We start from the raw sequence: 12703 nt of genomic DNA, 5'->3' as shown, positions 1-12703 counted from the left end.
GGCAGTGTCCTGTGAAAGAAACCATCCCAGCATTTGCCTGAAGCGATTTAGGGAAATCACGGAAAACCTAAATCAGGATGGCCGGACGCGGGATTGAACCGTCATCCTCCCGAATGCCAGTTCAGTGTGCTAATCACTGCCCCACCTCGCTCGGTTTACCGGCGTGATGTGTGGTTTATGAGCAGCCACTCGACCATGAAATCCAAGTTTTCTCACCTCCCGCCTAACTATCATAGTACTTGCAGTGGCTCCTGATGCTGTTTGGAATTCCTGTGTGATGGTCTGGATAGATGTCTGCCTATTACACATTAAGACCCTCTTCAACTGTCGGCGGTCTCTGTCAGTCAACAGACGAGATCGGCCTGTATACCTTTATGCTGTACATGCCCCTTTACGTTTCCACTTCACTATCACATTGGAAACAATGGACCTAGGGATGCTTAGGAGTGTGGAAATCTCGCGTACAGACGTATGACACCCAATCACCTGTCCATGTTCGAAGTCTGTGAGTTCCGCGGAGCCGCATTCTTCTCTATCACGATGTCTAATGACGACTAAGGTCGCTGATATGGAGTACCTGGCAGTAGGTGGCAGCACAATGCACCTAATATGAAAAACGTATGTTTTTGGGGGTATTTGGATACTTTTGATCACATAATGTACTTCCATACCTCCTTAAGCTGGCTTCTCCGACCCCAGCTTTCCTACCTAAAGTTATTCAGTGGCGCATTCTCTATGTCGTGCTACATTTTTGCACGCTCTTACGGAAACACCATGTACATATTGAAGTTAAAATTTCTAACGGCAAAGAACATACGTGTTTCACAGCGAATCAATGTAGAATCTATTAAAAATGATTCATTTGCTGAAGAAACAGTAGTTACCAACATTAATAAAATGAGTGAAATAGATCTGAGCCAAAACGTCTATCAATTTTGGGAAAGTAGGGAGTACCTCGGGGTGAAGTCCGACGCTATAAGGGGGATATTTAAAACCTTTGCACTGAAAGTGGTCAACCAGATACTTTCATCAATGCAGCGAAGAAGCACAATGTCATTGGAAAATAATCCATGCCGTTTTTTTGAACGACGCGGCATAGTCGTTGAAGCCGTTGCTCTAGGAATAAGGTCGATGACCAGAACGCCCTTTCTATTCCAAAACAGTGTGATCATAACATTTTCGTTGCTCTAAATTTATCTATTCAATTTTTGTTGGGGATTTGTCTATGTTGCCATTCCGCTGAGTGACGCTCTGTTTCTGTACTCCTTGCCACCCTTGTCCTGCCGAATGAGGAATGTCGCTGCAGTTGCCAATCGTTGCTTTACGTGTTCATCTATGAAACAACGAAGAATCTGGCACACACTTTTCTCTAGGTCAAATTACAGCAGGCAGTTTCATAAAGAACTGATAGTGAAGTTTCAGGAAAGCACAAACTCAGTCCAACAATAGTAAAACGTCTAATTTCTTGAATTTTTTCCATGGTTTGAATTCATCAGTCACAACTGAAGGCTGGTCTGATCGCTCTTCATCACTAATATTTGTTGGTCAGAAATGAAAATGTAATGCATTGTTTACACATACTTCGCTTAGGTCCATCTGTCCGTAAATTTCCATAAAACGGACCTATTTTGCATTCACAAACCATATTACATTACGAATATCACACTTGCCGTTACCGTTAATTTTGTCACACCCTTTAAAATCACACAATTAACAATAAACAGTAAATAACCGGTCCTGCTCCTGGCGCCAGCGATTAGGAAGATCTATAACAAGGGAGAATGGAGTAAGGGGGAGGGGGGACGGAAATTGCGCGGCATGTCAAATCCAGACTTACTTTATTTTTAGAATGACTCTCGTAGGTGGAATGGCAGCTCAACTGAGTATATTAACCACATTTTTACCTATTTTGATTTCTGGATGGAGAGAGTCTGATAGAGGAATATCTTACCAGCTCTTACGTCTTAACTTTGCTGCCATTCCTTAACTTAGAACTTCCAGCGGAGACATAATATTAAATTAGTTCAATGCTTTCATTTCTCTGTTCGCTCGATTCTATTCTTCTGTAGCTGGGTTTCATTGCTGGATTCATGCCTTTTCGTTTTTATAATTTTTAACATTTCTCTGCTAGCATAATGAAGTATGATATAACACACGCTCTACGCGTTTTAATAAGCTATACAGCTACTAATGTCTACTAAGTTTGATGCTCTGCAGCTTGTAGAAATTGTAAATACGTCATCTTATTAATTAAGTGTTCAACAAAAGCTACTCTGTGAGGTATTTTGTTTCATCGGACTAGTTTCGGGCGGTGTCCACCGTAGCAAAATACTCATACTTCTTATAATAATGAAGTAAGTTAGTTATAGTCTGTGTTGTAGAGTTTTATGTATCTGTGGTTTTACAGTTCATTGTAATTCGACTTGCCTTACATGTAACGTTTTCTAGCGTATCCTAATTACAATATATGGTAATATTCATGCAATAATGCCATTACGTGATTTATATGTACATAAATGCAATCAGCATAAGGAATTTTTTACGAAATGTTTGCACTTGTCATTGACAATTGCTGTAAATGCAAAGATTATTTTTGGTACACATCATAGAATACACTGATCAGCGAGATCTATGATTTGTCAGTTCATTGTAATGCGGCTTGCCTTATATGGATGGCCACCTTTGGCACGGATAACAGCGTCGACGTGATGTGGCGTGGAAGCAGTGAGGGCTTGGTAGGTCGCTGGATGGAGTTACCATCCAATCTGCACAAACAAGTCACATAATTCCCGCAAAATTCGGGGAGCTCTGACGGCTTGTTCAATCAAATCCCGGATGTATTAGATCGGCTTCAGATCTGACGACCTGGGGGGGGGGGGGGGTCAACACATCAATTGAACCACTGCACCACACTCCTGGCCGTGTGACATGGCGCATTATCTTGTTAAAAAATGCCGGTATCGACGCGAAACATGATCGTCATGAAGGGGTGTACATGTTTTGCAACCAGTGCACGATACTCTTTGGCTGTCATGGAGCCTTGAACTAGCTCCATTGCACGCATGGATGCCAGCGAGAATGTTCCCTAGAGCTTACTGGATCCACTGCCAGCTTGTCTCCGCCATGGCCGGCCGCGGTGGCGGAGCAGTTCTAGGCGCTTCAGTCCGGAACCGCTCGACTGCTACGGTCGCAGGTTCGAATCCTGCCTCGGGCATGGATGTGTGTGATGTCCTTAGGTTAGTTAGGTTTAAGTAGTTCTAAGTTCTAGGGGACTGATGACCTCCGATGTTAAGTCCCATAGTGCTCAGAGCCATTTGAACCATTTTCTCCGCCATGCAGTGCAGATGTCACGGAGCTGTAAGACGACGGATTCGCGCCCTCCCATCGGTATGATGAAGAAGGTATCGTGTTTCATCGGACCATGCAAGGCTCTGCCACTGTCACAAGGTCGAGTGCCGATGGTCACGTGCCCATCCCAGTCGTAGTTGTCCACGTCGCGGTGTTAAAATTTGCACACGCACGGGTCGTCAGATACGGAGACCCATCGGCAGAAGTGTTCGGTGCACTCTGTGTCCAGACACACTTGTACTCTGCCCAGCATTAAAGTCTGACGCTAGTTCCGCCACAATTCACCATCTGAACTGTTTTACCAGTCCGTCCAGCCTACAACGTCCTACATCTGCAATGAGGCGTGGCCGCCCAACCCCACGCATCTGGATGTGGTTTCACGTTGGTTTCTCCACTTGTTGAAGACACCACAGCATTCCTCGCAAACCCGACAAGTCGCGCAGTTTGCGAAATACTCGGGCCAAGCCTCCGGGCCATCACAATCTGCCCTCCGTCAAACTCAAATAGATCGCGTGCCTTCCGCATTCTACACACGGACAGCACTCTCGCTGATACTACGTGCGCACTACGTTTGTCTGACTAACAGTCATTCCTTTCAGGTGACGCTGCTGTCACCTGGAGGGGCTTATATCGATAGTCGGTCGGTGGTCACAATGTTCTGGCTGATCAGTGTATCTATAACACGGTCGAACGCATAGAGTCACGACATTTCCGCTGTCCACCCCAATAGCTGAATGGTCGTACTACCGTGTTGTAATGGTGGTGTAATGGTTAACATTTCTGTTAGCTCAACGTGTTCGGTCAGAGGGTTTAGCTACACTCTGCAATAAAAAAAACTGAGTGAACGGATCAAGGAACAACCCAAACGGGTGTCATCGGACGTCCGCCACGAACGAATTCATCGAACAGTATAGAACAAAACGATTATATATATATATATATATATTTGCCGGCCGCGGCGGTCTCGCTGTTCTAGGCGCTCAGTACGGAGCTGCGCGACTGTTACGGTCGCAGGTTCGAATCCTGCTTCGGGCATGGATGTGCGTGATGTCCTTAGGTTAGTTAGGTTTAAGTAGTTCTAAGTTCTAGGGGACTGATGACCACTGATGTTAAGTCCCACAGTGCTCAGAGCCATTTTTATATATATATTTATATTGACGGACTGCCGTCCTAAGGGGCCTGGGTTCGATTCCCGGCTGGGTCGGGGATTTTTTCCGCTCAGGGATTGGGTGTTGTGTTGTGTTCATCATCATTTCATCCCCATCCGGCGATCAGGTCGCCCAATGTGGCATCGAATGAAATAAGACCTGCACCAAGGCGGCCAGACCTGCCCCCTAAGGGGCCTCCCGGCCAATGACGCCAAACGGTCATATCCGTTACGAAATTTCCGCTCACGTTTGTTACACACTGCGACAGCAGCAATGAAGTCGGACAGAAAGCTATTTTCTGAATACGATATCGAATTATTACGAATACTATAATTTATATTGATTTGTAACGTATGGAGCGTATGTAGTGCCATAAAAATCGTCACTAACTGAAAGTACACCGCATTTATCTTTCTTTGGGTTCCTAGGGACACTGTGAGATATGCAACGATGCATTACAGAATAATGTATTTAAATTCTCTTGTAACATGTAGATATTTACTGAAGAGCTTCATTTTCTTATAAGAACAAAAAATGTCTTGTAAACAGGTAAGACCTGACGTTTTCCAGGAAGACATGGTATAGCCGTATCTACTCAGCAACGTGAAGTTCTTTTCACTACATTTACAGCCAATCATTGACTGTCTAACGTAGGAAGCTTGCATGGGATGCAATACCTATATTATTTAACGTATCAAATAAGCCACCACAACTGCAAATGAAAGGAAAACCACACAGACGTGACAATAAACGCCGAAAGCAATAAATCATTTCCCAACACAGAAGAAACTAGTTGCACAATTCGTGGCACATCTGAGCCATAAACGATAAGAATCTTCAACATATTCGCTTTCGAAACAAGAGTAAATACCTTTAGAAAAATAGTCGTGTATCGGAAAGTCGAGTGATGTGCCAGAATGTCGCGAATTATTAGACTGCGACAACAGTGCTGTTGTCAAAGAAAGTGCCTATCACAAAAAGAATAGACAACAGGAGAAATAAAAGATTCTCAGGCTTCCAGTGGCGTCAAGTGGTTTAAAATCCACGAGCTTTCAGCCGAGCACTCCTCGGCCATTGTCAAGTGGTGACTGTCTTCTTGTTGCTGTTGCCGTCCTTACACAACCGCACTGCCTTCCGTGACGTCACTGGTACCCGCTCCGGCACCATATATGGTAATGTTTGTGTTGTGCGGCCGCAGCGCCCGCTTCAGCCTTCCGATGACCGCATCCCACGCTGTGCTCAGCTGCAGGCCGCCGTCTTTATTGAGCGTGTTGTCACCAATTTTTATTTCGATAGCTTCTTTTATTATGTTATCCCAAAATCTGTTAGTCCGTGTGATAATAGATGTTTCGTCGTGTGCAATACGATGACCTTTTTCTAATGCACGCTCTATTACCGCTGATTTCTCTGGGTATCGTAGACGAAAACATCTCTCGTGTTCTACACAGCGCCATTCAATGGTACGCACGGTCTGTCCTATATAGAGCTGTCCATACCCACATGATATTTTACATACTCCTGGCGTTCTGGTGCCTATGTCGCCTTTCACAGGCCTCAAGAGTTGTCGAATTTTTGCTGGATCCCTGAAAACCGAATCGATTTTATGCCTCTTTAGGAGCCGGCTTATCTTTTCTGTTATTGAGCCACAGAACGGCAAGAACGCAAACTTGTTCGTGGCCTCCTCGCAGTCTTTCTACTTACGCATTTTCGGAAAGATAGCCTGCGAAATCTGGCGGTTGTTGTAGCCGTTTTCCTAGAATACTTCCCGTGAGTGGCTCAGTTCCCTCGGCAGATTTTCAGAATCTGAGACGGTTTCGACTCTATGCACTAAAGTCCTCAGAACAGAACGTTTCTGCAACGGATGGTGTTGGCTGTTAGCGTACAGATATTGATCTGTGCGGGTGGGTTTCCGGCCGAAAGCTCGTGGATTTTAAACTACTTGACGCGGCTGGAAGAACGAGAAACTTTTATTAGTACATATCGCCGTGGAATTATGCACTCCTAAACAACAGGAGTATGCGTATATGCTTCTCATGCATGAAATGTTTGTTTTCATTCTCTAGGTTTCATCGAAATAAACGGCAGTTATACAATTATTCGAAAGTATTTCTTCATGACTAAGATGAAGCTTATGTCACTGAATCAGTGAGATTGGGCTGTTTTTGACATTTATTTCACGATCATTCATATCTCTGTATAATTTATTAATTCTTGGAACACAAATATATAAAAACTATTCCGTTAATTATGTAGAAAAATAATTAAGAACAAACATTAATCTTACAAATGACTTTCTCGCCGCTAGCGGCGCTAGTGTCATTCCAGCTGTCAAGCAGGAGGTAAAAATAAGGAGATTTGTCATGGCGTCAGTACCTTGAAGCCACCGTTCACCTTCTTAATTGCCCCAAAACTACCTCTTCATCTCAGGACTTTCAGCCTACGTCGTCAATTATTTGCTCGGTGTATTCCAATCTCTGTCTTCCTCGACAGTTTTTACCCTCTACAGCTCCTTCTACTATGTTATTCCCTGATGTCTTAACAGATGTCCTGTCACCCTGTCTCTTCTCTCTGTCAGTGTTTTTCACATATCGCTTTCCTCACCCATTCTGCGCAGAACCACCTCATTCTCTATCTTATCAGCCACCTAATATTCAACATTCATCTGTAACACCATATCTCAAACGCTTCGATTATTTTCTGTTCCAGTTTTCCCATAGTTCTTCTTTCACTATCAGAGGATGCTGTGCTCCAAACGTACATTTTCTTCATTTCTTCCTCAAATTAGGGTCTATGTTTGCTACTAAAAGACTTCTCTTGGCCAGGAATGCCATTTTTGCCATTGCTAGTTTGCTTTTGATGTTCTCTTTGCTCCGATTCTCATTGGTTATTTTGCTGCCTAGACAGTAGAATTCATTAACTTTATCTATTTCGTGACCGTCAGTCCTCATCTTAAGTTACTCACTGTTCTCTCTCTATCCATATTCTATTCTCATTAGACTGTTCATTCCATTCAGCAGACCCGTAATCTTCTTCACTTTCACGGAGGATAACAGTGTCATCAGAGAATCGTATCATTGATATACTTTCACCTATAATTTTAATTCCACTCCTGAATCTTTCTTTTATTTCCAGCACTGCTTCTTCGATGTACAGATTGAACAGTAGTATCGAAATACTACACCCCTGTCTTACACCCATTTAATCCGAGCACTTCTTTGTTGGCGTCCATTCTTATTATTCCCTCTTGCCTCTTGTATATGTTTTATATTACTCGTCTCTCCCTAAAGCCTGCGGCTACTTTCTCAGAAATTCGAACATCTTGCACCATTTTATACTGTCGAACGCTTTTTCCATGTCGACAGATTCTATGAACGTGTCTTGATTTTTGTTTAGTCTTGCTTCTGTTATCAACCACAACGTCAGAACTGCCTCTCTGGTGACTTTACCTTTCCTACTGCCAACGTGATCGCCATCTAACACATCCTCAATTTTTTTTTCCATTCTTCTGTATATTATTCTTGTCAACAACATGGATGCATGAGCTGTTAAGCTGACAGTGCGGCAATACTCGCACTTCTCAGGTCTTGCAGTCTTCAGAATTGTATGGATGATGTTTCTCCAAAAGTCAGACGGTATAACACCAGACTCATACATTCTATACATCAAGGTGAATAGTCGTTTTGTTGCCGTTTCCCTCAATGATTTTAAACATTCTGATGGAATGTTAGCTATCCCTTCTGCCTTACTCGATCTTAAGTCTTCCAGAGCTCTTTTAACTTCTGATTCTAATATCGGAGCCCCTATCTCTTCCCCATTGACTCCTGTTTCTTCTTCTATCACATCAGACAAAACTTCCCCTCATAGACGCCTTCAGTGTACTAATTTCCACCTATCCTCTCTTCCTGTGCATTTAACAGTGTGATTCCCGTTGCACTCTTAATGCTACGATCCTTGCTTTTAATTTCACCGAAGCTTGTTTTGACTTTCGTATATGCTGATTCAGTCTTTCCGACAATCTTTGCTTGTTCGATGTCTTCACTTTTTTCATGCAGACATTACGTATTAGCTTCCCTGCACTGCCTATTTATTTCGTTCCTCAGCGCCCTGTATTTCTGTATTCCTGAGTTTCCCGGAACATTTTTGAAGTTCCTTGCTTCATCGATTAATTGAAGTATTTATTCTCTTACCCATGGTTTCCTCGCAGTTACCTTCTTTGTATCTAATTTATACTTTCCGACTTCTACAATTGGCCTTTTTAGAGATGTCCATTCCTCCTCAACTGAATTGCCTACTGAGGTATTCCTTATTTCTCTGTCTATAGCCTTAGAGAACTTCAAGCTTATCTCTTCACTCCTTGATACCTTCGTATCCCACTTCTTTGCGTATTGATTCTTTCTGACTAATCTCTTAAACTTCGGCATACTCTTCATCACTACTACATTGTAATATAAGTCTGTATGTACTGCTAGGAACGCCTTACAATCCCATATCTGATTTCGGAGTCTCTGCCTGACCGTGATGTAATCTTCCCATATCTCCCGGCCTTTTCCAGGTACTTTCTCCTCTTGTGATTCTTGAATACAGTATTCGCTATTGCTAGGTGAAATTTATTACAGGACTCAGTCTTTCACCTCTCTCATTGCTTGTACTAAGACCACTTTCTCTCGTAATCCTTTCTTTTACTCTTTCGTCTACAACCTCATTCCAGTCCTCATGACTATTCGATTTGCATCTCCCTTTACATACTCTATTGCCCATTCAATATCCTCATATACTTTCTCTACCTCTTTATCTCCAACTTGCGACGTCTCGTTGCATACCATAGCTATCGTTGTCGGTGTTGGTTTGCCGTCGATTCTGTTGAGAACAACACTATTGCTGAACTGTTCACAGTAACACACTCTCTGCCCTACCTTTCTATTCATGACGTATCCTACTCCCGTTGTACCATTTTCTGTTGTTGTTGATGTTATCCTATACTCCTCTGACTATAAATCCTTGTCTTCTTTCCATTTCACTTCACTGACGCTCACTATATCTAGATTGAGCCTTTGCATTTCCCCTTTTTCAAATTTTCTAGCGTCCCTACTAAGTCCAAACTTCTGACGTTCTATGCCCCAACTTGTAGAACGTTATCTTCTTGTTGGTTATTCAATCTTTTTCTCATGGTCAACTCCTTCTTGACAGTCCCCTCCCGGTGATTCGAATGGGTGATAATTCAGGAATATTTTGCCAATGGAGAGATCACAGATTTTCAATTATAGGCCACATGTCCTGTGGATACACACTATGTGTCTTCAATGCAGTGGTTCCCATCGCCGTCTGAATCCTCATGCCATTGATTGTTGCTGATTCTTTCTCTTTTTAGGAGCAGTTTCCCATTCCGTCCTCTCTGAGAAAACCGTTGGCTGAATGAGGGTGGCCTCTTACGCCGAAAGGGCACCAATTCTGATTATTATTCAAAATTTAAGCGGTGGAGGGGTTCGAGCGTGGAACTGCGAACAATTTGATTATTAGTCAATGACGCTTCCCTTAGCCCACGGGTGCATTAACAACCTCCCTATTGCTTCAGTAACTGATCGCTCGGATCTGGTGGAAGACGATATCTGCATCTAATCGCATCCCAATAATCAACAACCGCTCTTCTCACTGAGTTGAATGAATACTTAGCTACATAGACAAACATACGGTTGCCGGATTTTAGCAGTTTTAATACACTTTTCGTGGGTCGACATTGAGGTTAGTCTCCACCCGCACCAGGACCGTACAGTCGTGTCCTACTGAACTTCTTGATGAGAATGAATGCTCACCAGCGAGAGAAGATGATGATACACTCCTGGAAATGGAAAAAAGAACACATTGACACTGGTGTGTCAGACCCACCATACTTGCTCCGGACACTGCGAGAGGGCTGTACAAGCAATGACCACACGCACGGCACAGCGGACACACCAGGAACCGCGGTGTTGGCCGTCGAATGGCGCTAGCTGCGCAGCATTTGTGCACCGCCGCCGTCAGTGTCAGCCAGTTTGCCGTGGCATACGGAGCTCCATTGCAGTCTTTAACACTGGTAGCATGCCGCGACAGCGTGGACGTGAACCGTATGTGCAGTTGACGGACTTTGAGCGAGGGCGTATAGTGGGCATGCGGGAGGCCGGGTGGACGTACCGCCGAATTGCTCAACACGTGGGGCGTGACGTCTCCACAGTACATCGATGTTGTCGCCAGTGGTCGGCGGAAGGAGCACGTGCCCGTCGTCCTGGGACCGGACCGCAGCGACGCACGGATGCACGCCAAGACCGTAGGATCCTACGCAGTGCCGTAGGGGACCGCACCGCCACTTCCCAGCAAATTAGGGACACTGTTGCTCCTGGGGTATCGGCGAGGATCATTCGCAACCGTCTCCATGAAGCTGGGCTACGGTCCCGCACACCGTTAGGCCGACTTCCGCTCACGCCCCAACATCGTGCAGCCCGCCTCCAGTGGTGTCGCGACAGGCGTGAATGGAGGGACGAATGGAGACGTGTCGTCTTCAGCGATGAGAGTCGCTTCTGCCTTGGTGCCAATGATGGTCGTATGCGTATTTGGCGCCGTGCAGGTGAGCGCCACACTCAGGACTGCATACGACCGAGGCACACAGGGCCAACACCCGGCATCATGGTGTGAGGAGCGATCTCCTACACTGGCCGTACACCACTGGTGATCGTCGAAGGGACACTGAATAGTGCACGGTACATCCAAACCGTCATCTAACCCATCGTTCTACCATTCCTAGACCGGCAAGGGAACTTGCTGTTCCAACAGGACAATGCACGTCCGCATGTATCCCGTGCCACCCAACGTGCTCTAGAAGGTGTAAGTCAACTACCCTGGCCAGCAAGATCTCCGGATCTGTCCCCCATTGAGCATGTTTGGGACTGGATGAAGCGTCGTCTCACGCAGTCTGCACGTCCAGCACGAACGCTGGTCCAACTGAGGCGCCAGGTGGAAATGGCATGGCAAGCCGTTCCACAGGACTACATCCAGCATCTCTACGATCGTCTCCATGGGAGAATAGCAGCCTGCATTGCTGCGAAAGGTGGATATACACTGTACTAGTGCCGACATTGTGCATGCTCTGTTGCCTGTGTCTATGTGCCTGTGGTTCTGTCAGTGTGATCATGTGATGTATCTGACCCCAGGAATGTGTCAATAAAGTTTCCCCTTCCTGGGACAATGAATTCACGGTGTTCTTATTTCAATTTTTTGTGGTTTATTTTAATAATTACACTTTTAATCAGCATGGCAGACTTGAATTATTACACTCCTGGAAATTGAAATAAGAACACCTTGAATTCATTGTCCCAGGAAGGGGAAACTTTATTGACACATTCCTGGGGTCAGATACATCACATGATCACACTGACAGAACCACAGGCACATAGACACAGGCAACAGAGCATGCACAATGTCGGCACTAGTACAGTGTATATCCACCTTTCGCAGCAATGCAGGCTGCTATTCTCCCTTGGAGACGATCGTAGAGATGCTGGATGTAGTCCTGTGGAACGGCTTGCCATGCCATTTCCACCTGGCGCCTCAGTTGGACCAGCGTTCGTGCTGAACGTGCAGACCGCGTGAGACGACGCTTCATCCAGTCCCAAACATGCTCAATGGGGGACAGATCCGGAGATCTTGCTGACCAGGGTAGTTGACTTACACCTTCTAGAGCACGTTGGGTGGCACGGGATACATGCGGACGTGCATTGTCCTTTTGGATCAGCAAGTTCCCTTGCCGGTCTAGGAATGGTAGAACGATGGGTTAGATGACGGTTTGGATGTACCGTGCACTATTCAGTGTCCCCTCGACGATCACCAGTGGTGTACGGCCAGTGTAGGAGATCGCTCCCCACACCATGATGCCGGGTGTTGGCCCTGTGTGCCTTGGTCGTATGCAGTCCTGATTGTGGCGCTCACCTGCACGGCGCCAAACACGCATACGACCATCATTGGCACCAAGGCAGAAGCGACTCTCATCGCTGAAGACGACACGTCTCCATTCGTCCCTCCATTCACGCCTGTCGAGACACCACTGGAGGCGGGCTGCACGATGTTGGGGCGTGAGCGGAAGACGGCCTAATGGTGTGCGGGACCGTAGCCCAGCTTCATGGAGACGGTTGCGAATGGTCCTCGCCGATACCCCAGGAGCAACAGTGTCCCTAGTTTGA

The sequence above is a fragment of the Schistocerca serialis genome, chromosome 6 (assembly GCF_023864345.2).
Source record: "Schistocerca serialis cubense isolate TAMUIC-IGC-003099 chromosome 6, iqSchSeri2.2, whole genome shotgun sequence".
NCBI classification, from domain to species: domain Eukaryota; kingdom Metazoa; phylum Arthropoda; class Insecta; order Orthoptera; family Acrididae; genus Schistocerca; species Schistocerca serialis.
Note: the sequence above shows the minus strand (reverse complement) of the source record.